This window comes from Sciurus vulgaris, assembly GCF_902686455.1.
Source record: "Sciurus vulgaris genome assembly, chromosome: 2".
NCBI classification, from domain to species: Eukaryota; Metazoa; Chordata; class Mammalia; order Rodentia; family Sciuridae; genus Sciurus; species Sciurus vulgaris.
Window position 1 is genome coordinate 83,221,926 of NC_136462.1, and position 23,152 is coordinate 83,245,077.

Sequence of the window (23,152 nt, forward strand, 5' to 3'; positions counted from 1 at the left end):
TACATATACCACATCTTCCTTATCCATTCATCTGTTCATGGGCATCAGGGTTGGTTCCATAGCTTAGCTATTGTGAATCGTGCTGCTGTAATCATAGATGTGACTATGTCACGGTGGTATGCTGATTTTTAACCTTTTGGCCATATGCTGGTTCCACCCTGGTTTTTTGATGAACCTCCATAATGCTCTCCAGAGTGGTTGCACCAATTTTCAGTCACAACAGCAACATATGAACCATCCCTTTTCCCTCACATCCTCTTCAATATTTGTTGTTACTTGTGTTCTTGATAATTACCATTCTTACTGGAGAGAGAGAGAATTTCAGTGTAGTTTTAATTTGCATTTCTCTAATTGCTAGAGCTTTTGAACATTTTTCTCATGTACTTCTTGACCATTCATATTTCTTCCTGTGAGAAGGGCTGCTCTGTTCCTTTGCCCATTTATTGATAAGGTTATTTGTTGTTTGTTGTTAAATTTGAGTTCTTTGTTTGTCTTGAATTTTAACACCTTATCTGAGGAGCAGATGGCAAAGATGTTCTCCCATTCTGCAAGTTCACATTCTTGATTGTTTCCTTTGCTCTGAAGAAGCTTTTTAGTTTGAGTTAGGACTTTCTTGTGCTTTACGAGTCTTGTTTAGGAAGTCAGTTCTTGTGCCAGTATATTGAAGTGTTGGGCCTATCTTTTCTAGTAGGTGCAGGGTTTCTAGTCTAATTCCTAGGTCCTGATCCACTTTGAGTTGAATTTTGTGCAGGGTGAGAGATAGGGGTTCAATTTCATTCTATTACATACGGATTTCCAATTTTCCCAGCACTGTTTGTTGAAGAGGCTGTCTTTTTCCAGTGTGTGTTTTTGGCACCTTTGTCCAGTATAACTGTATTTATGTAGGTTTGTCTGTTTCTTCTATTCTGTTCCGTTGGTGGTCTTGCCTTTTTTGGTGCCAATACCATGCTGTTTTTGTTACTGTAGCTTTGTAGTATAATTTAAAGTCTTGCTAAGGATTGCTTTAACTATTCTGGGTCTCTTATTTTCCAAATGAATTTCATGACTGCCTTTTCTATTTCTATGAAGAATGTCATTGGAGTTTTGATGGTAATTGCATTGAATCTTTGTAGCATTTTTGGTAATATGGTCATTTTGACAATATTAATTCTGCCTATCCAAGAACATGGGGTGTCTTTCCATCTTCTAAGGTCTTTCTCAATTTATTTCTTTAGCGTTATGTACTTTTCATTGTAGAGATCCTTTACCTCTTTCGTTAGATTGATTTCCTAAGTATGTTAGTTTTTTGGAGACTATTGTGAATGGAATGGACTTCCTAATTTCTTTTTCAGCTGATGTATCATTGGAGTATAGGAATGCTATTGATTTATAGGTGTTAATTTTATAACCTGTTACTTTGCTGAATTCGTTCATGAGTTATAGAGGTTTACTGGTGGAGTTTTGGGGGTCTTCTAAATATAGAATCATGTCATTGGCAAACATATAGGTTGAGTTCTTCTTTTCCTGTTTGTATCCCTTTAATTTCTTTCTTTTACCTAATTACCCCAGCTAGATTTTCAAGGACTATGTTGAATAGAAGTGGTGAAAGTGGGCATCCTTGTCTTATTCCTGTTTTTAGAGGGAATGCTTTCAATTTTTCTCCATTTAGAATGATGTTGGCTTTGGGTTTGTCATATGTAGCTTTTACAATGTTGAGCTATGTTCCTACTATCCCTAGTTTTTCTGGTATTCTGAACATGAAGGGATGGTGTATTTTGTCATGCTTTTCTGCATCTATTGGGATAATCATGTGATTCTTGTCTTTAAGTCTATTGATGTGATGAGTTACATGTATTGATTTCTGTATGTTGAACCAACATTGCATCCCTGAGATCAATCCCACTTGATCATGGTGCACTGGTTAGATAATACAATATTATATATTATTATATCTATATAATATATTCTATATTGTATAAATAATATAATTGTACTTAATGTACCATATAATATAATTTTATATATTTATATATTTAATATATACTTTATATATTTTATAATATTACATTATATAGTATATAGACATTTATACAAATGTATTATATATAAATTATATGCATATATAATTGCATATATTGTCTAACATACCTTATAATGCACATAATTTTTATATTATACATACATATATAACATATAATGGCATAATATCCTATATAATATGAAATATTGTATTAGATATGGAATATTAATATTACTTTGATTAAAATTACATCACATATGAATATTAATACACATTTGTAATTATGAAGTTTCTTTTGGGAGTGTTGTATTTTTCTACTTATAACCTTTGTCTTTTCATTACGCCCTCAAATTTTTTTTTTTTTTTTAACAATCACAGGGCATTTGTTTATTGAGGATTAATGTTAACACTTCTAAATCAAGTATTCACTCATAAATTTTCTTTGTCATTGTCTTGTCAATGGACATAATGGAAAATATTGCACAGAACTCAAGCAAGGAAATGATAATTAACAAAATATCTAAGCAACAAGTATATGCTTTACATTTTGAAAATTAATCCCCAAACAAAATAATCTGAAGTGCTTCTGATTCGGAAGTCTTAAAGTGTTATCTCATGTTTTATTTGAGATTTTTTCTTTTTTTTTTCTTTTCTTTTTTTTTTTTTACAAATTGACACTGTACAGAGAGTTCAAATGGCCAGTAAAACTACTGCCTTAAAAGTTGGCTTTAAGTAACAGAGGTATAATTGGAATTCACATCAGAGCTTTCTAAAATGGCAATAGTACAAGCCTATGACTTTTTCTGGTATCCAAAACCTCTTCTGGCTCTCCCTTGGCTAAGGAACAGAAATCTGGAAAGCCTTCTAAAGTTGCCACAATGTCCTAAAATGCTTTGATGAAAGTTGGCATACTGCATTTCCCTTGCTTACCTTGATAACACTGGGCTAAACAGAAAATGAAGAAAATTCAGTCAACAGTAACTTAAACAGTAGTTAGCTCTGGGCCTGGGAGGGAGGTTTGGTAAAGTTGACCATTCAGAATCAGGTTCTTAGAAGAAAAGCAGTTTTCCAAAATTAGACCAAAAAGCCTATATTAAAGAAAAAAATGTCAAGAATGAATTGAACATTGAAGTTTATATGGTTCCTAGAAGACTATAAACAACAGAATGGAAGATGAAACACTACATTTAATTAGAAAGCATTCTCACGGGGCAAGATTATAAGGTTTATAAAGTAATGGTCTGAATTTTTGATCTTCAGATTTTTGTAAGTGATTTATCATGTCATCGTATTAAGCCAATTTGATTAAGTAGGAATAACTTTAGAAATGCCTTGAAAAAGGACAATGAAAAAACCTAGAGACCTCAAAAGTAAACAGTATTTGCAAAGCTTGTCTCCAGACTTAGAATATATGTTATCTATCAATTCCCAATTCCTCTTAAAATAGACTACCTACAGGTTTAACTATCCCATCTTATTCAAGTTTAGCATTATGACAGAAATCTTAAAGGATTGCATTGTTGCTAAATTGTCAATATTTCTCATATGCACCATTTCAACTATACCTCACTTTTTTACTTTCATTATAATATTAAAATAATGAATAAATGTGGTCCTTTAGTTAAGGAAGGTCTACAACCTTATCTTAAGTGAAATATAAAATAAGGTAGTTTTATTAATTTCTTGCTAGAATTGGTTTAAGATTTACCAAATAAGAAAAACAGTAAACTTTACTTTTATCCAGAAATCAGATATATTCTGATTCACTTAGTCTACATAAAACATTTTATCATTTTAGTTTAGTTTATAACATTTTTCTTGGAATAGTACTGTTGTACGTCAGAAAAAACAAATTATGCTTATTGTTTATCTTTGGAAAGAGGCAAAAAATTATGTAGGAAAACTTAAAGTAATTTGATTAACAATTGCCAGTGCTGAAAAGATCATTAAAATTTGGTGAATAATAAATGTGGTTTTGTTATATTTCACCTATTACTGATGAAAAATGGGATGGTAAATTTTCAAGATGGAATATGTTAAAGAACCAGAACCAGAACACTGGTAAAATTTTGTTTGCTTTCTGACACCAACATTTTCTAGGATGAAAACAGTGACATGTAGTTTTACAGAATCTGAAAATTATAAAATAAGAATGGAATTAAAATTCAACTTAAGAAGATAAAAAGTAAAATACAGCTAGGGGGTCCAAATTTCAAATGAAACTTCAAACATAAGTATGGCTGCTGTTTTCTTCCAAACAGTCATTTTTCCATAAAATGTTGGCTGTGTCATAAGGAATCTCCTGTGCTTTCTATCATCTGAGGCCTGCTGAAGTACAACACACTTTCTTTGTAAATTCAAACTCAGCTGAAGTGTCAAGCAAGGCGAGCAGATCTATAGTCACCACGAAGTTGTACGAAGGAGTGAAGTATGTTCTTATCCAGATTAGCGAGTTGTTCTCCTGAGCAGACTTGCTTTAAATTATCTGGGGCAACTACCAGAAGATTGCAAAGTGCATGCAGAGTATCAAAAAGATGTAATACCATTGGAATCTTGAAGTCTTTGGCACACTTTCTATATTCAGCTACATCACAAATTGCTAACATGCCACCCATACAACTGTAGGAATATTGTTGAAGATGCTCATAAATAAGTCGATGAAAACGTACGCCGAGTTCCATTAAAACTGTATCCACATTCTTCCCATCCATGGAATTTTTAATCTTCTCCACTTGTTTTCTCACATATGCACAGACTTTTACACAGGCATTAGTATATTGTATCAAAACATTGTTTTCATCTTCTGGTTTAAAATCTGTTTTCTTTTGTTCTGCTGCCAAGATATGCTTCATTTGTCCAATCATACAATTTAATGTCCTTAGGACCATGGGTTTTAGAGTTAGAGTTCCAGCTCTACCATCATTATCTCTGTGGTCTTGAGCAAATTATTTAAGTCTCCATTTCCTCATCTGTAAAATGGAAATAGTAGTTCCTATCGATGCCAGTATCCAATTTCATCTCCATTTGCTCAATTATTTCTTTTTTCTTCTGAAGGCATTCAGATAACTTAGGAGAAGAGCTTATTAGTGGCATAAGGTGATCATTAAACTGTTTGTCAAAAAGATGAAAAATTGTATTGGCCTGTTGCACAACATCCAAAAAATAGAGATTTGCATTCCTAGAGTCTGAGGATGGAATTCCAGCAAGTCCTGTTTCCAAAGCATAATCAATATGCTAGATACATAAAAATTCCACCAGAATGGTAAAAATTCTAAAGGCATTCCTTGCTAAATCAGAAGGGTCAGAGAGCCTGTGACATCTTTCAAAGGCTTGTTTGGTTTCTTGTAATAGATTAACCACCACTTCTTGGGATAGGAAAGTTTCCCCATGAGTATCAATACTTGGCCCCAGTGGTAAGTTGGTACGTTGTCTAATTCTTTCTTTCAAATCTTGAATACCTCCTGTGCCAATAGATCTCTTTTGATGGTTTTTTGAATCATAATAGCGCTGTAGGATCATAGCACTTCTGCTTTTCAAATATCCAGTCTCCACTTCAATATAGTTCTCCAAATAGGAAATGAAAATGGATTTGATAAGCTTAGACAAGAAAGTCTGTTTATCAGTACCTAAGTTAAACTCCATCAACTTGCTGGAAAGATTGGTGGTTCTTGTATATAGATCATAAAGACTTTTGAGATATTGCTCTGCATCCGATTTCCTACATTCTTCTAGCTAATCTTTCACAAAACTCTGTAGTTTGATTTCAAATACATTTTGAATAAGTTTAGCCAGTACTGTTTCTGGATTACTAAAAATATCTCCAACTTGCTTGTTCACTCCTTGACAAAGTATCGCTGCATCTTCAAATATATCATTTCTCAAGCAGGCACCCTCCTGGCACTGCTTTATATAAACATCAACACAATGGGAATAGCCCTTAAAAGGAAGTAAAACTGCTGCTACTTCCCTCATTCTGGATATTTCACCTCTTCTTTGGGCACTGGTGAACTCCTGGATTAGTTGGCATTCTAAATCATGGTATTTACTTGCAATTTTTGATTTTACTTCTGAAAATCTTTTCAGAATTTGTAAAAACGTCAGATTTCAATTCTCCATCTAGAAACTCATTAAAATATTTCATCAATTTCTGAGCCTCCACTGCCCGTTGTCTAGGCGTGTTTACCCCCTCCAACTGGTCTCCAAGGTGACAGACTTTGGTTGCTACATAGTTAGTATGCTCATCAGTTCCTGGAAATGTTGGAAGGCAACCTGATTGCTTTTCTGGAGCTCTTGCACCTTCTTGGCAAACTCCTTGGCTTCCTTCTGACACTGTTGCTCTAATTTCTCTACTTTTCTTTGAATCCTTTCATCCATTATCTGGAGTTCTTGAATATGATTTACAAATTCTTCTAATAGTCTCTAGGATCAAAAGCTTCAGGTCCACCTCTAGAACCTCCACCCGGGGTTCTCCATACAAGACGTTCAATATACTCATCTGCCACGAAAGGCTCCTCGAACAGCTTGGCCGTCGTGGCCATCCCGGCCGGCTGAGAGGCTCGCCCTGTGCTGGATGCCGTCTCCTCTTCACATGCTGCGCCTCAGCGGCGCCGCGCACAGGTCCCCGCTCGGCTTGCCAGCTCCGGCTCCGAGCCGCCACGGGTTTCCCCAGTCCTCACATAGCCCAGCCGGGGCGAGAGAACGGCCATGAAGCAATGCCGCAGACGCCTGTGAGCTGCCTCCCGGCGCCGCCCGCGCCGCTCCCATTGTCACCGCCTCATACGCCGGAAGTGGAACTCTACGCCCTCAAATTTTATGTTCTAGGAACACCAGACTGTTTGCAGGTTCCCACGATAACTGCATGTTTTCCTTTCTGAATTTTGCTCTGTCCTTGGTTATAATTTCAGTGTTTTGCCTGGATAAATGTACCATCCTTCAAATCAGGCATCACCTCTTCTAGGAATCCTCATCTGCCTTGGCCCCAGCTTAATTTAATTATCTCCCCCACCACATACAGTGTGCCTGTAAATAAGCCTTTGTGCCTGTCATTATATGCTCTGCAATTGCTTACCTCTAATTGTGAACTCACTAAAAGGTGGCCACTAGCTATTCAGTTTTATACTTTTAGTACTTAGTAGAAGGTTCGTATTTTAGTCAACTTTTTCACTGCTGGTGACTGAAAATCTGACCATAACAAACATAGAGGAGGAAACGTTTATTTAAGGACTCATGGTTTCAGAAGTCTCAGTCCACAGACAGCCATTCTCAGGGCTCAAGGTGAGGCATAACAACCTAGCAGAAGAGCGTGCAGAGGGAAGCATCTCACGTGATCAGGAAGCAGAGATTCCACTCACCAGATACAAAATATATACCCCAAAAGCACACCTCCAATTCCCACCTGCTCCAGTAACTTGCCTTCAGTTACCCTTCAATCCCATCAGATGATTAATTCACTGATGGGGTTAAGGCTCTCAAAAGCCAATCATTTCTCCTCTGAGTCCCCTCACACTGTCTCACACATGAGCTTTTGGGGAATATCACTCTCCCAAACCACAACATTCCACCCCTGGCCCCCAAAAGTTCACAAATCACAATGCAAAATACATTTTGTTCATTCCCAAGAGTCCCCATAGTCTCAACAGTTCACGATTGCCCAAAGGTTCAAGTCCAAAGTCTTCCTTGAGACTCAAGGCAATCTTACATTGTGAGCTGATGTAAAATTAAAACCAGTTTCCATTCAGAAAAACAGGGGCATAGAAAGAGGGGACTGGACCAAAGCAAGGCCAAAATCCAACAGGGCAAACAAATAGTAGTTCCACGTTTGGTTTCTAGGGCACATGGCATGGTGATGTTCTGTTCAGCAGGCTTGTGTAGCTCCATTCCTGTGGCCTTGTTGGTTGCAGCCCAAGTGGCTCCTGTTGGCTTGTCTCTCTGCTCGATTCCTGTAGATTTCCTCAGCAAATGCTCCTTGGTACTGGTATTTCTTAATTTTGGCATCTCCACTGCAGCCTCGGCTTTCTTCTCAAATCTCTGCACATCTCCCTCCCAGGAGTGCCTGCAGGGCCTCTGACTCTGCTGCACTTTGCCTGGCCTCCGGAAGCCTCAAAAACCCCTAATTCCAACATCCTGCATTCCTGCAGAACCAGCATCATGTGGTTGATGCCAAGATCTGCTGCCATCTCAGGCAGTTAACATTCAGGGACCCTTTCTGTAATATAGCCTCTGAGTGTCCGGATGAGTGAGCAGGCTGAAAAAACTGCCTAAGCTCCACTGCAAGGATTCCCCAGTGGTCTCCTCTCAAGAGTTTTTCACCTTTACTCTCTTGAGCCTGAGATGGGCGTGGTCTTGCCTGAGATGCCCTCAGCCATGTTTCTTACTATCTCTTAGGAAAGTCTTTACCATTTCGTTAGTGGCAGTAATGTCTTTTACAATTGTAGCTTACTTAGCGTCAGTTTTACTCCTGCCTTTCTTGTCCAAGTTTTTCAAATATTTCTGTTCTGCTTTCTGCTCCTGAATGTCACAATATATTTGGTAAAAGCCACAAGTAATATCCATGCCACTACCTGATTGCTATGCTGCCTAGAAATTTCTTCCACCAGATTAAGAAGTCCCTTGCTTTTAAAATCAGCCTTGAGGCTTTTTCCTCAGGGCGATCCAAGATGGCAGACTAGAGGGTGACTGCATCTCTAGTCGCTCCAGAACCCAGGATTCAAGAAGGGGAGGCATTTAGAGACTCGGACTAAAATAGAGCCAAGGGGTGAGTCTCCCCCACCTGGGGAAGCTCAGCCCGGGCAGCAGGCCCAGATTTGGGCAGCTTATCAGAGTAGGGCAGGGCAGCTAGAGTCTTCCCCAGGCAGCCCTGCGCACTCCTGCGGTGGGATCCTCCCCCACGGCCGGCTTCTTGGATCAGGCCCCCCCAGTGAGAGCCTTTGCACACAGAGCCAGCTACAAGCCCTGGAACCAGTAGCGGGCTAGGGGCAGCTTTCTTCGGAAGCACTGCATTATCAAGTTTCTCCAAGACTTCAGGCTACTGAAGGCTGGGAGGTGAAACACTGGAAATCTACAGGGACACTATAAGCCAATAGAGGAAATCTGCAATATCACAGAGTCCCACTGACGTCTGACCAATATGAGAAAACGGGAAGAAAATGTCCCAAACAAACCTAGATACTATATCAATAAAACCCAATGACAGCACAACAGAAGAAATGTCAGAAAGGGAGTTCAGAATGTACATAATTAAAACAATCAGGGAAGCAAACGAGGAGATGAAAGAGCAAATTCAGGCATTGAAGGAGGAGATGAAAGAGCAAATGCAGGCATTAAATGATCGCACCAATCAACAGTTAAAGGAGCAAATACGGGAAGCAAGAGATCATTTCAATAAAGAATTAGAGATACTGAAAAAAAACAAACAAACAGAAATCCTTGAAATGAAGGAAACAATAAACCAAGTTAAAAACTCCATAGAAAGCATAACCAATAGGATAGAACACCTGGAAGACAGAACCTCAGACATTGAAGACAAAATATTTAACCTTGAAAACAAAGTTGAACAAACAGAGAAGATGGTAAGAAATCATGAACAGAATCAACAAGAATTATGGGATATCATGAAAAGGCCAAATTTAAGAATTATTGGGATTGAGGAAGGCTTAGAGAAACAAACCAAAGGAATGAACAATCTATTCAATGAAATAATATCAGAAAATTTCCCAAATCTGAAGAATGAAATGGAAAACCAAGTACAAGAGGCTTATAGGACTCCAAATATACAAAATTACAACAGACCCACACCAAGGCACATTATTATGAAAATACCTAACATACAAAATAAAGACAGAATTTTAAAGGCCACGAGAGAAAAGAATCAAATTACATTCAGGGGGAAACAAATAAGAATATCAGCAGATTTTTCAATCCAGACCCTAAAAGCTAGAAGGGCCTGGAACAACATTTACCAAGCCCTGAAAGAAAACGGATGCCAACCAAGAATCTTACACCCAGCAAAACTTACTTTCAGATTTGACGATGAAATAAGATCCTTCCATGATAAACAAAAGCTAAAGGAATTTACAAAAAGAAAGCCGGCATGACAGAACAATCTCACCAAAATATTCCATGAGGAAGAGATGAAAAACAACGATGCAAATCGGCAACGGGAGGAACTAGCCTAAAGGAATAGCCAAGTAAAGGAGAAACCAAATCATGACAAAAAACAAAAATGAGTCAAATGACAGGGAATACAAATCATATCACAGTAATAATCCTGAGTGTTAATGGCCTGAACTCATCAATCAAAAGACATAGACTGGCAGATTGGATTAAAAAGAAAAATCCAACAATATGCTGCTTGCAAGAGACTCATCACATAGAAAGAGCTACCCATAGACTAAAGGTAAAAGGATGGGAAAAAACATACCATGCACACGAACACAGCAAAAAAGCTGGAGTATCCATCCTCATTTCAGATAATGTGGACTTCAAGCCATAACTAGTCAGAAGGGATAAAGAAGGACATTACATACTGCTTAAGGGAAGCATAAATCAGCAAGACATAACAATCATAAATATCTATGCCCTGAACATTGGTTCATCCATGTACGTCAAACAAATCCTTCTCAATTCCAGAAATTAAATAGACCACAACACAACAATACTAGGCGATTTTAACACACCTCACTCACTGCTGGATAGATCTTCCAAACAAAAATTGAACAAAGAAACCATAGATCTCAATAACAATCAACAATTTAGACTTAACCGACTTATATAGAATATACCATCCAGCAAAGAACGAATACACTTTCTTCTCAGCAGCACATGGATCCTTCTCTAAAATAGACCATGTTTTATGCCACAAAGCTACTGTTAGCAAATACAAGAAAATAGAGGTACTACCTTATACTCTATCAGATCATAATGGATTGAAATTAGAAATAAATGACAGAATAAAAAACAGAAACTTCTCCAATACCTGGAGATTAAATAATACACTATTATATGATGAATGGATAACAGAAGACATCAGGAGGGAAATAAAAAAAATTTCTTAGAAGTAAACGAGAATAAAGACACATCATATCAAAATCTCTGGGACACTATGAAAGCAGTACTTAAAGGAAGATTTATTTCCTGGGGCGCATTCAACAAAAGAAGTAGAAATCAACAAATAAACAACTTAACACTACAGCTCAAAGCCCTAGAAAAAGAAGGGCAGACCAACACCAAAAGTAGTAGAAGACAGGAAATAAAGTCAGAGCCAAAATCAATGAAATTGAAACAAAAGAAACAATCGGAAAAATTAACAAAATAAATAGTTGGTTCTTTGAAAAAATAAACAAAATTGATAAACCCTTAGCCACACTAACAAAGAGAAAGAGGGAGAAAACTCAAATTACTAAAATTCGGAATGAACAAGGAAATATCACAACAGACACGAGTGAAATACAAAACATAATTAGAAGCTATTTTGAAAATCTGTACTCCAACAAAACAGAAAACCTTGAAGACATCAACAAGTTTCTAGAGACATATGAATTACCTAAACTGAACCAGGAGGACATACACAAATAAATCAATTTCAAGCAATGAAATAGAAGAGGTCATCAAAAGCCTACCAACAAAGAAAAGTCTGGGACCAGATGGGTTCTCAGCCGAGTTCTACAAAACCTTTAAAGAAGAGCTCATTCCAATACTCCTCAAAGTATTCCATGAAATAGAAGAGGAGGGAACCCTCCCAAACTCATTCTATGAAGCCAATATCACCCTGATACCTAAACCAGACAGAGACACATCAAGGAAAGAAAATTTCAGACCAATATCCTTAATGAACATTGACACAAAAATTCTCAACAAAATTTTAGCAAATCGCATACAAAAATATATTAAAAAGATAGTGCACCACGATCAAGTGGGTTTTATCCCAGGGATGCAAGGTTGGTTTAACATCCAGAAATCAATAAATGTCATTCACCCTATCAATAGACTAAAAGTTAAGAATCACATGATTATTTCAATAGATGCAGAAAAAGCGTTCGATAAAATACAGCATCCCTTCATGCTCAAAACATTAGAAAAAATAGGGATAGTGGGAACATTCCTTAACATTGTAAAGGCCATCTATGCTAAGCCCATGGCCAATATCATTCCTAAATGGTGAAAAACTGAAAGCAATTGCCCTAAAAACTGGAACAAGGCAGGGATGCCCTCTTTCACCACTTCTGTTCAACATCGTTCTTGAGACTCTAGCCAGAGCAATTAGACAAACCAAAGAAATTAAAGGGATACGAATTGGAAAAGAAGAATTCGAACTATCCCTGTTTGCTGATGACATGATTATGTATTTAGAGGAACCTGGAAATTCCACCAGAAAACTCTTAGAACTCATAAGTGAATTCAGTAAAGTAGCAGGTTACAAGATCAATGCTCATAAATCCAATGCATTTTTATACATAAGTGATGAATCTTCAGAAAGAGAAATTAGGAAAACTACCCCATTCACAATAGCATGGAAAAAAATAAAATACTTGGGAATCAATCTCACAAAAGAGGTGAAAGACCTCTACAATGAGAACTACAGAACACTAAAGAAAGAAATTAAAGAAAACCTTAGAAGATGGAAAGATCTCCCATGTTCTTGGATAGGCAGAATTAATACTGTCAAAATGGCCATACTACCTAAAGTGCTATACAGATTCAATTCAATTCCAATTAAAATCCCAATGACGTACATTACAGAAATAGAGCAAGCAATTATGAAATTCATTGAATAAAAACCCAGAATAGTTAAAGCAATCCTCAGTAGAAAGAGCGAAGCAGGGGGAATCGCAATACCAGATCTTCAACTCTATTACAAAGCATTAGTAACAAAAACGGCATGGTATTGGTACCAAAATAGACAGGTAGATCAATAGTACAGAATAGAGGACATGGACACAAACCCAAATAAATACAATTTTGTCATACTAGACAAAGGTGCCAAAAATATGCAATGGAGAAAAGATAGCCTCTTCAACAAATGGTGCTAGGAAAACTGGAAAACCATATACAACAGAATGAAATTAAACCCCTATCTCTCACCCTGCACAAAACTCAAAATGGATCAAGGACCTCGGAATCAGACCAGAGACCCTGCATCTTATAGAAGAAAATGTAGGTCCAATCCTTCAACTTGTTGGCTTAGGATCAGACTTCCTTAACAGGGCTCCCATAGCACAAGAAATAAAAGCAAGAATCAACAACTGGGATAGATTCAAACTAAAAAGCTTTCTCTCAGCAAAGGAAACTATCAGTAATGTGAAGAGAGAGCCTACAGAGTGGGAGAATATCTTTGCCACTCATACTTCAGATAGAGTGCTAATTTCCAGAATCTATAAAGAACTCAAAAAACTCTACACCAAGAAGGCAAATAATCCAATCGACAAATGGGCTAAGGAAATGAATAGACACTTCACAGAAGAAGATCTACAAGCAATCAACAGATATATGAAAAAATGTTCAACATCTCTAGTAATAAGAGAAATGCAAATCAAAACTACCCTAAGATTTCATCTCACCCCAATTAGAATGGCGATTATCAAGAACACAAGCAACAATAGGTGTTGGCGAGGATGTGGGGGAGAAGGTACACTCATACATTGCTGGTGGGGCTGCAAATTAGTGTAGCCACTGTGGAAACAGTATGGAGATTCCTCAGAAAGCTTGGAATGGAACTACCATTTGACCCAGCTATCCCACTCCTTGGCCTATACCCAAAGGACTTAAAATCACCATAGTACAGAGATACAGCCACATCAATGTTCACAGCTGCTCAATTCACCATAGCCAGATTGTGGAACCAACCTAGATGCCCTTCAGTTGATGAATGGATAAAGAAACTGTGGCATATATATACAATGGAATATTACTCTGCCATGAAGAATGATAAAATTAAGATATTTGCAGGCAAATGGATGAAATTGGAGAATATGCTAAGTGAGATAAGCTAATCTCAAAAACCTAAAGGACGAATGATCTCGCTGATAAGCGGATGAGGACCTATAATGGGGGGTAGTAGGGGTTAGAGTTAGTGTTAGGGTTAGGTTTAGGGTTAGGGATAAGGAGTGTGGTAAGAATGGAGGAAGGAAGGACTGTATACAGGGAAAAGAGGGGTGGGGGGAAGGGAAAAAATAACAGAATGAATCAAACAACATTGCCCTATGTAAATTTATGATTACACAAATGGTATGCTTTGACTCCATGTACAAGTAGAGAAACAACATGTATCCCACTTTTTTAAATAATAATAATTTTTAAAATACCATGAAAACTAAAAAAAAAAAATAATGAAATACTATCGGGATAAATAAGAATTCTGTTAGTTTGCTAAATTTTTGATCTATCAGTGCAGAGAAGTTACTTGACTATCCATAAAAGCATAAATTAATTAACATTGCAAGACTTAGAACTATTTGCTATTCTTAAAAATGTAAAGTTCTATAGAATAAGTCTACTACTTTATGAAAAAAATTAAAAATAAATAAATAAATAAATAAAATCAGCCTCACAACAAGTTGCAGGACATGGGCAAAATGCAGGTAACTTCTCAACCCCTAGTCCAGTTACCAGTAGTGTCCTCCTTTTCCTCTAAACCCTTTTGAGCCCTGTCTTCACTGTCCATGGTTCTACTGGCAGTCTGGTCTTCTGATCTCCCACATGCATAAGCCATTAAGCTCTGCTTACAACAGTCTAAAGCATTTCCAACTTGCCCTGCTAACCATCTCAAAATTTCTCCCACCAATTCCAAAATGCTTCAAAAACTTATGAACTACATGGTCATGTTAGTCACAGCAATGACCCCACTTCTCAGTACCAGTTTCTGTTTTGGTCACCTTTTTTGCTGCTGTGACTAAAAAACCTGACCAGAACAATTTTAAGGGAAGAAAAGTCTATTTAAGGGCCCACAGTTTCAGAGGTTTCAGTCCATAGATGGCAGGCTCCATTCCTTGGGATGCCAGGTGGGGCAGGATATCATGGCAGAAGATTGTGGCAGAGGGATGCAGCTCAAGTGATGATTAGGAAGCAGAGAGACTCCACTTACCAGATACAAATATGTACCCTCAAAGCATGTCCTCAATGCCTCATGTCCTCCAGCCACATCCTACCTGCCTTCAGTTACCACTCATTTAACCCCATCAGGCATTTAATCTGCGATTGGGTTAAGGCTCTCACAACCCAATCATTTTCCCTCTAAACCTTCTTGCATTTTCTCATTCATTAGCTTTGGGGGATGACTCACACTCAAACCATAACAGTTTGGTTCTTAGTAAATTTTTGTCAGATGAATAAACAAGAATCTTCTGTGTATTTTATATTTTTCTTCATATAGGCCTTGACATTTCACATGAATGGGATCATCTTCCTAATTTCTCTTTCAGCAGATTCATCATTGGAACATAGGAACACAATTGTATAGTTTCATGTTTTTCTTCATGTAGGCCTTGACAATTCTTTTGAAGTTTTTGTTGCTATTATGATGCATTATTTTCCCCCTCTTACAGCTAAGTGCTTATTTCTCATCTGCTCTCAGGAAATAAATTGTGCACAGTTGTGAGATCATTGATTGGTAGTTCTGGTGGGCAGTGTGCTATAGACATTGCACCTGAACTGTTTAATAATTTGTGGAATGGTTTTTACCAACTGAGATAACCAGCCAAATCAGCATGTTGAATGTCAGATAAGTTAGAAATGAAAGATGACTAAGATTTCAGGTAGATTAAAGTTTTTCTAAGTAAATCAGCATCATGAGCATGTCCTTGTGTATGTGTGTGTGTAAAATTAATAAAAGGAAAAGGGCTTTTAAAGCTTTAGGGAAAGAATTTAATGCCTCCCCCCATCTCACATAGTTCTTATCTTGTTCAACCTGGGTTTTAAGAGCAAGGAGAGCAGGAAATGTTATTCCCCTGGAATGGTAGTAAACAGTCTTGGATTTTGCTGAAAATTAGAATCTTGCTCCACACTTACCCAAATCAGAATTGGGGGGAAAAAAGTTTTTTGAAAGGCATGTTATATAAAATTTTAAAAGTTTAAATGTCACAGAATTTCATTAAAATGACCGGGAAGCAGCTCATGATTTAATGAGCACATTCCCCACCCTCAAAGTTTACCCTTATCTCACCAAATCCTGAACAGAACCTCCTCCTAACGAATCTGGGGAGTATTGCCCCCCCATCTCATATTCATTCTCCTTTTTCTCCTTGATAATAGAACCCCTGATTCTTAGCACATGGCCACCTGGAAAAAATTGTATCCTGCATACTTTATGGCTCAATAAAACTATGTGATATAGTTCTGGCCCAAACAGAAATAAGTGCAAATGATCTGTTGTGCCTTCTGGGAAACAACAGATGGTGTAGACTTTAGCCCCCTTTTTCTTCTCTCTTCTCTCTGAGTCTGGAATTTGATGGGATAGCAGGGGTTCTGGCTGTCATCTTGGACCATGGTGAGAAGGGCCTCCCCTGGCAGGACAGAGCATAGTGATACCTTTGACTGCCCAACTCTGAACATCATTTAACTGACAGAGATGCAACCTTGTATCTTGTCTGCAGTGGTTATCCAGTCTTTATTAAATGCAGCCAGACTCAGTCCTAACTGACATTCCCTACTACAGAAAGTTCTAAGATCTTATGACTTCATTGTGCATCTGAAGATGGATATATTCATTCTCTTGTTTGTTCAGCTTTGTCAAATTATTTTTTATTATAATGGAGTTCTGTGTCAGGGTTTGATGTTAGCCTCCTTCTGAAAATGATTGATCTGAGAAATTGTGCTGGATTGCATGTAGGACTGCAGGGTGAGCACAGAATATTCATCAACTGCTTGGGTGAGAATCGTTACATTCTAAATTCCAGAATGCCAGCATCATCCTGGTCTCATAAAGCCTAGAACCCTTTTTCTCCTACCTGAGTGTATCTGGCTTTTCCCTCCACATACTCCATGCACATGAGAAACAGCTTTTTTAGGGGCATTGGGAAGATAGGCACATCCTATCATGTAAAGCTCAATGTGGATATTTGATGCTTAGGGGCCTTTGGGACCCCACAGCTGGTGAGAAAGCTAGTTACGAATCACTGTTAAGTAGGCCAAGAGATTTTTATTACCTCTGTTGTTCTTTTAGCTCAACTAACTTCTAAAATAGCCACCATAGCAGCTTGTATAGTCTTCCTCACAAAGACAGTGTTGGGTGTGCTTTGTTTTAGGTTAAAATTCAAGTGAAGGACAATCCACATCTAACAGGGCTTATTCTTAGAAGTTAGAAATTGGGAGTGGTGAGGATTTTTGTGTCCTATAGGCTGAACTTGGATCTTCTCTGGATTGATCTGTGTCAGACTGTGGACTTAGGATCCACCTTGACCTTCCAAGTATTACTCTTTAGATGAGAACAGGGAACTTCAGGGAGGAGAAATGGAACGTCTCATTTTCTGTGGCAGTGTTGTGGTGACTGGGTGTATTTCTATGGACTTTGTCAGCCTCTGCAGTTCATTTGTGTTTTCTCAGACACTTGTAAGCTGGCTGAGGGCATATCCTAGGGACTGTGAGGTAAAGGGCGATCATGATACAGAGGAGCCTGGAAAACGGAGGTTAAAAGAAGTACTTACCCAGAACTAGTTTACATACTCTTGCTTCCTAGAGGTGGGAAGCTCCACAGGGCTCTGGTTCGATTCTCTATGGTTAAAAGATCTGAAGCCAAGAAGGATATGAATTATGGAACTTGCCAGTTCCAAATGATAGGAACTGGGTATGAGACTTGGGCAGATTTTCCACCTTTCACAGTCACTCTCCATGTACACTTGACCTAACTGTCCAAACACCAATCTTTTTTTGTGAGAGAAAGATTTTTCCTGATGGTCCCATCTGAATGCCCCAGAGGCTTTTCGGTTCAGTGCCTTTGTTTGATGTGAAGCTTTTATTTGCTGATGGTGCTGAAAGGGTAAGCTTAAAAGTGAAAGCAATGTTGTCTATCACAAGATGGTAGCTTTTGGAATTCTAGCAAGTTCTGTGTTCATAAGACACATGTTAAATGAGTTTGAGAAGTTAGAGTTCTCATTCTATCCCAGGATATTATAAATACAGGGATGGCGTTGGTATATCCCCTTGCTTCCACAAACATTGTCATTATTGGAATACTTGGAGTTCTCTTATAAAGATACTTGGAGCTCATGGTGGCATACACCTATAAACCCGTGACTAGGAAGGCTGGGGCAGGAGGATCTCAAGTTTAAGGCCACTCTTAGCAACTTAATGAGACCTGTCTCAAAATAAAGAGAAAGGACTTGGAATGTAGCTTGGTGGTAGAGCATCCTTGGGTTCAATCCCAGTACCTCATTCCCATTCATTCATCACCACGCCCCTCATTGTTATAAGTACTATAGGCATTATTTAAGAAACCCCTGAGATGGTTTCCTAAAATTAGGATTTCTTTTCTTAGTTTAGATTTTCCTGTCTTCACACATGTCAACATATCAAACATTAGGATACCAAATATAAAATAATCATTGAGCATTTGTTTTTGTTCCAGAACCTCAGAGAATCAGAGCAGGAGCAGTGGAGAGAACTTTATTAGTTAATAAGTTACTAACTTATTAGTACAATAATAAATGCTAAGAGCCAGAAGGTCTTGGTGTCCAGCCCCCAGCTGCCTATGTGGTGTTGAGCCCCTCTAGACTTGAGACTCTTCTTGGCATTGTGAGAATGAACAATGGGTTAGATTGAATAATGTTCTGGGTTCTTGTGATCTATGAATATTTTATCCTAAGTGCATTCTGAAAGTATCTCTGTCCTCAAGAAAATTCAGCTTTTTTCCTCCCTAGATTTCCTTACTTTTGGATCAGTTCCAAAAGTAACATGTGCTTGTTCAAGATAAAATTCAGTTGAAAAATATTTTATGCAAAAGGAAAAGTTTTCTTTAATCCACCCTCTGAGAGATAATCAACCTTAAAATTGATTGTCTTGATTCATTTAAATGCATAAACTATTTTTTTCAGGGTGGGGGGTTACCCAGGATTGAACTCAGGGACCCTTAAACACTGAGCCACATCCCCAGCCTTATTTTGTATTTTTATTTAGTGACAGGGTCTCTCTGAGTTGTTTAGCGCCTCACTGTTGCTGAGACTGGCTTTGAACTCACGATCCTCCTGCCTCAGCCTCTGGAGCTGCTGGAATTATGCCTGTGCCACCGTGCCCAGCAAATTAGTTGTGTGTGTGTGTGTGTGTGTGTGTACATACATACATTAGCTTATCTTATTCATATGGCCCTAAAACTTACTTTTTTCCTGCACACTTGTGATTAGGGGTGTCTTTGTCGGTACCTATAGATCTACCTGATATTTAAATGTTCTTATAGAATGTCACTTAATTTAATATTCGTTCACCAAAACACATGTTGGTCAAATGGTCAAGTGTTAAAACATACTTGGCTGAAGTTAAAGCCAATATCACAGTCATAGAAAGGACTTTTGGGATATAAGAAAAAAATCTGAAATTTCAAGAACTTTTTTGAAATTTTATTATAAAGTTTTTAGTAGCCAGGTTTAGTTTTGACAGTATACAGATCTTCTGATTTCTTACCTCTTCCAGCTATTAGATGGGCTCACATACATACCACACATTTGCAATATTCAGCATACTCAGTAGAGCCAATTTTCAATGGTGGTAGGTAGAGGAGCAATGTACTGTTTGATTATCTCTGCCAGAATAGAGTACTGGTGAGGCAATGCTGGCCTTCAGCAGTTAGGCTTGTCATCGTCTCAGTAACTGACCAGGTGAAGGCTCAGCAACCCCTAGACCTAGAGGTTTGTTCAGTGGTCAGGAGTGGTATTGTGAGAATTCCAGAAATTGGAGCACAGTATCAAGCTTGAAATGTTTTTGAATATTTCGGAAGTACACTTAGCATTGCTTCCAACTCTTACTTATTTTTTAAAAAATATTTTTTAGTTGTAGATGGATACATTAGCTTTATTTATTTATTTTTATGTGGTGCTGAGGATCAAACCCAGTGCCTTGGACATGCCAGACAAACACTGTACCACTGAGCCACAGCCACAGCCCTCTTACATATTTTTTTCTAATTTTTTGATATATATGTCGCTTCACACAATTACTGGATTTTTAAAAAATCTTTTATTTTGACTGTAGAAATGATCCAAGTTGTCTATAGAACAATGAGGTTAGCTTTCAGAATACAACAGCAGTGCCTCACCATCTTGGCCTTCCTGTGTGCACACCCAATTTGAACACCGCTCCTGGGACAGAATGATGGGAGGCCTTTGTCCTGTAAGGAAAATGTGAGCTCTCACTGTAAATCAGTTTTACTATCTCCCTTTTTAAAAGTGGGTTCTCCAAATTACCTTCTTAATAAGCAATCCCTGGATTTAGTAGACCTGGTATATTCTTATCTGCAAAGTCGAATATTATGGGATTTGATTGTCATGCAGGCTATTAACAGGCTTGATCTTTGCTTTCATCTTATTTGAGGATATTGTATTAAGTACACAAGGCCATTCTGCAATCTCTTCAAAGTCATGAAGTCAGTCACCGTCAGAAGCAAGAACAAAGTGGTATATTCCCCTTGTGCTTTCTGCTCAATTCATTGTGCTGTAATTACTTTCCGAACACAGAACTGATGAACACTTATGACTCTTAAGACAACTTCACCATGTTTGTTGTGTTGTCAACAGTTGACTGTCATTGTTCTTGACAGACTTTCTCTTCTAGGCCTCTTCAGTCAGATTTACCACATTAGTGTGAGAGATAGGAACTTTTCTGGCAAGTGAATTGAGCTGGAGCAGAATTGAAAGCACCGAGCTGTCTTATTTAAAGGTCTCTGATGGTTTATGCTCATCCACATGTCTGATATATAAGGTACAACAATAGCACATTTGGTAACACTATCATTCTTTTTCTGCACGTTACATATAATTTAGAAGGTATTTTGGTAATATGTTTCCCCAAGGGACTTCTGGTTCTAGGATTCATGTTTTGAAAAGTCAATACTCTTTCATCCTCAATGACAAAATTAGATAGGTTAATGTTCTACAGTAGTTATTTTTAAAAAGCATTCTTTAAATTGTATTGTTTTGAAGTTTGATTACTGAAAACAAAATGTACTTTAGATTATTTCATTTTTCTCTAGCCTTTTTTAAAAAATATGTATACTTTATTTTGTGTAGATCAAAGAGGACTTCATGACTTCCTGGATGTCTTTGTTTATGATTTTATAGTTTTTCTGTCTTCATACTTGGATGTGGTAAATTATAAGGTCTGTGTGTGATATCTGCAGTATCTTAACCTATCTGGATATTTTTCTACTGTCTCTTGTTTCTTTTTTTCCTTTCTTCCTTTCTCTTAGTGTTTGGTTATTTTAGTCTCATCTCTTGGTATGCATGATGGTTTTTAATGAATTTTGAATAGTGTGTGTAGAGATAACTTTGGGTCATTGATAGTGTCACTTTCCTCTGAAATGGCCTTAGTTTTGCTTTTTGTAGGCAGAATTGGTTTGAACTGATTCACAGCTGAATATCAGTTTGGTGAGGGCTGGTCAGTTTACTGCTACCTCTGAGTCCTACCACAACTCTTGTCCATCTAGGGGCCTCACCCAAGGTTCTGGTTCACTCGAGTGTAAAATGAACAGAAGCTCCTGGCAGCTTCACAGCTTCCTGGGTTGCTATTTTGTGCTAGTTGTTCAGCTTCTCAGTACCACTTTTTGAGAAGTGACAAATGCCTCAAGGGAAAGCAGTACTAAATGTTAGCCTGCCCTCCTTGTGTGCTGCTCCTCTCTGGGAATGTTGTCTGTCTTCACTGCCTTCATAACTCTCTGTTGTCTTAGGTTGATTTAAAAGCTAGTCATTGTTAGAATCTTACCTATATTTGAAATGTAATATTCAGATATTAAAAATAAATACAGCATGGCTTATTTGTGTTACTGAATCTTGTGCTTATTTATATATTATAATCCGTGAAATCACATGATAATTGGCTGTAATGATCTTTGCTATAATGCTTCAAGAATGACCAAAAAAAACATTGAATAAGGCATTTAGCCATTTGGCCAATTTTTAAAAATTCTCAAATTTTATTCCTTCATCTTATTTGTAGTCATTATTTTTTATATCTTATTTATATATATTGTGTGTGTGTGTGTGTGTGTGTATACACCTTCATTACTAAATAGAGAATGAGCAAAAATAAAGCAGTTGTTTTATAAAGTTGGGAAAAAGAAAAGATTGGAGAAGCTGGGGCATGTATGTGTTGTCTTAGCACTGATTTCTCACATTCTTTCCCTGTTTTTCTACAGGGTCGCTTTATTCTGATTGAAGCTTAAGTTTTGTTCATAATATGTGCTACAGATATTTTTTATTAGTTTGCTATCTTTTAAGTTTATTTTGTTGTAAAAATATTTTCATTTTTGTGTATTTTTTGTGATACTTAATTTTTATCCCCACCACTTCAAGATAATAAATTCAGGCCTGCTTTCTTATAATAGTGCTATTTTTTTTTTAATGTCAAAATCTTTAATCCATGTAGAATATTTTTGAGTATGCAAAATGACATATAGGGCTATAGCCTAATTTACTACATGACTAACCAATTGCTTAAACACTATTAAGTAATATATTTCTCCACAGATATCATATACTGCTCCTCTGATATCTGTATGTCCACATAAATTCATCTCTTTCTAGATTTTCTTCTTTCACTGACCACTTCTTTCACCAGTTGCTATTTTATTCATTGATGCTTTTGAATATATTTTGTAGTAAGACAATTTCTTCACCCTATTTTTTGAAAAAGCCTATCTTTCTTTTATATATTTTTAAGATGAATTTGAGTAATTTGGATGTTGAAAAAAACCCTTTTGGGATTTGAATTGAATATCGAATTTGTAGGTTAAATTAGATAATATTGGCATCGTTACACTGTTGAGTTTTTCACCTCTTTTGGTAAAAAATTTAAAACCTAGTTTCTTTCAGTAAATGTTTATTCCTGGTTTGTTCCTAGAGATTTTGTGTATATTATTGCTATTATGAATGAAATATTTTCTTCCACTTGGCTTTCCATCTGGATTTTGTTTGAGAGAACTGTTTTTTTTTTTTTTAAATGTATATATATTTTGAACTT

At 37.2% G+C, this 23,152-nt stretch overlaps 1 protein-coding gene and 1 pseudogene across 2 annotated transcripts in view; one reads left to right on the top strand and one right to left on the bottom strand.

The window, feature by feature from the left end:
* Positions 1-23,152, top strand: part of AVEN (apoptosis and caspase activation inhibitor) — a 204,578-nt gene that overhangs the window by 174,150 nt on the left and 7,276 nt on the right. The window lies entirely within an intron of this gene.
* Positions 3,873-6,766, bottom strand: LOC306655083 (exocyst complex component 5-like; annotated as a pseudogene). Its single transcript has 2 exons — positions 4,992-6,766; positions 3,873-4,876 (listed from the first exon to the last, which is right to left on the bottom strand). The product of its transcript is annotated as an exocyst complex component 5-like (transcript).